Source organism: Triticum urartu, chromosome 4 (assembly GCF_003073215.2).
Source record: "Triticum urartu cultivar G1812 chromosome 4, Tu2.1, whole genome shotgun sequence".
NCBI lineage: Eukaryota > Viridiplantae > Streptophyta > Magnoliopsida > Poales > Poaceae > Triticum > Triticum urartu.
This window is the reverse complement of record NC_053025.1, coordinates 498,319,373-498,322,029: the sequence shown is the minus strand read 5'-3', so window position 1 is coordinate 498,322,029 and position 2,657 is coordinate 498,319,373.

Sequence of the window (2,657 nt, the reverse complement as noted above, 5' to 3'; positions counted from 1 at the left end):
GGTAACCCTAGGCCCGAGCGAGACCCCATCCCTATCGATCCCCTCCTCCTCCTTCGTCCCTTTTCCCTCGTGCAGCCAGAAGCTCCCTCGACCTCGTCTCCCCTCACGCCGCCAGGAGACAGCGAGCGCTGTTGTCTCGCTCGTCTCTCCTCGATCTCCCTTCCCCTCCTTCCACCTAGCGATGCCCCCGCTCCTCCCTCCTCTCGCATGGGCGCTCGCCCGACCCATGGCCAGCCTTCCTGCTGGACTCCGTCCGCTTCTCCTCACCTTGCGCCACCCCTCTCCCTCGAGTCCTCGCCATGGACCTGCTCCCAGCGCGTCGAACCCTCCAACCCTGTAGGGCTCCTCTCCTTGCACGCCTGCAACCCCTGCCTCACTCCCGAAGGCCACCCTATGTGTGACCCTGACGACTTGCTGCAGTCGTTCGCCGCCACAGGAGCCCCGCGCCCGGTTCCCTCGAGGTCCCGTGCCGCCGGACCTCTCCTGCACCTCCGCCGCACGCAGGGCCCCCGTGATTTTCCCTAGTGTGCTCGCCCGGCCAGATCTGGAGGTCTGCCGCTCCTTGCTGCCCATTCAACCGTCCCGCTGCCTTCGTCGATCGTCTCCTGGAGGAAGTGACGAGGCAGCCGGTAGCGCCTGTGTCTACCCGCGATCCCCTGCTCGCATGCTTTCCTCCCGCATCACGCCCGTCCTCAAGCCCCGCCGCGAGACCCCGGTTCGAGTACGACTACCGCCGATACCCCGAGGACACCGAGTACGACTACGTAGGATGATGCATCAAGTTTCGCGGCTGTCTACATGGAAGTACCACTACCGTCGCCTAGGCCAAGATGGCGCCAAAAGTAGCAAGACGAATGGGAACGACTACCGAGGTCCCTCCAAGTTCGACCAAGATTGGCGTGTACAACTACTGTCGACTCGGATTACGCCAAGTACACTGTCGGACTTGGTTTCGTCAAGACCACCTCGAGTACGACTACACGACCGGAACACAAGTTCCTTGTACCACTATCGTCACAAGAACTGAGTCCGGCATGTCCGAAGACCCCAAGTACCGTTCGGATGCGCCAAGTTCGACTACATGGACCGCCAAGTTCCTCCACCGATGACTCGAACTGCTACAGAACGTGAACCACGATCGTCGAGCCGCAAGACCCCGTGGACGTCAAGTTCCAGGTCGCGACCCCGAACAACTACGAAACGAGAACAACTACTTCGACTACCTTCGCGGAACGTCTACTTCCCCTACACTGCATCAAACTCGAACCCCTCCGATAACGCACGCTTCGAAGGTATAACCGCCGGAACGACGTCCGTGAACGAATGCATGTGTGATGTATGAGTTGCTCGTTCTTGCTCCGTGCTCGAATTGTCGGTGCACGTTGCCCCTCTTTTGCCTTGTCACCATTGTCGACTCATGGGACACCCGGTATCCGGGAGTGCCCAACCATCTTTTGCACGCATCAGCACACTTCTCCTTTGCATCGGTATCTTAATCGAGTTACCAGAACCGGGACGTTGCCGTGGCACCGTTTTTGGTATCGTTGCCGTGGCACCCCTTTCTTTCCGCCACGATGACAAATGCCTCATGATAAATTTTGCATATAAACTTGCAATGTCATCCGCATCATGATAACAACATCAAGAATGTTTAAAATTGTTGTTTACATTAAATTACTAATGCATATGGGGATTTACCGGATGCGTTGTTTGTTATATCCGGCCCCATTTAAATTGTTTAGATAGTATACTTTTGTTATGCTTCACCATCTTGCCATGTTTAACTACATTTAATATTGCTGGGTTCATAACCGAGAGAGAACTAAATAATTGATGTGGTGTTCCTCAATATGCAACTCATTGCATATTGAGCTCCACTTAATTTGTAGGATTGCTTGTGCACTTTGACATGCCATGCTTCATTAAACCGGACATGCATCATACTTGGTTGTGCATCATGCCATGTTATGCTTGGTTGTTTACTATGTTGTTTGCTTCTTTCCGGTGTTGTTTCTTCGGGCTAGTTCCGATAACGTCGCGTTTGTGAGGAACCGTTCGACTACGTCCGTTTGTCTTCTTCATGGACTCGTTCTTCTTCCTTGCGGGATCTCAGGCAAGATGACCATAACCTCGAAATAACTTCTATCTTTGCTTGCTAGTAGCTCGCTCTTTTGCTATGCCTATGCTGCAATATCTACCACTTGCTTGTCATGCCTCCCATATTGTTGAACCAAGCCTCTAACCCACCTTATCCTAGCAAACCGTTGTTTGGCTATGTTACCGCTTTGCTCAGCCCCTCTTATAGCATTGTTAGTTGCAGGTGAAGTTTGAAGTTTGTTCCTTGTTGGAACATGAAGATGTTGTCCCTTGTTGGAACATGTTTACTTGTTGGGATATCACAATATCTCTTATTCAATTAATGCATCTATATACTTGGTAAAGGGTGGAAGGCTCGGCCTTTTGCCTGGTGTTCTGTTCCACTCTTGCCGCCCTAGTTTCCGTCATATCGGTGTTATGTTCCCGGATTTTGCGTTCCTTACGCGGTTGGGTTATAATGGGAACCCCTTGACAGTTCGCCTTGAATAAAACTCCTCCAGCAAGGCCCAACCTTGGTTTTACCATTTGCCACCTAGCCTTTTCTTTCCCTTGGGTTCTGC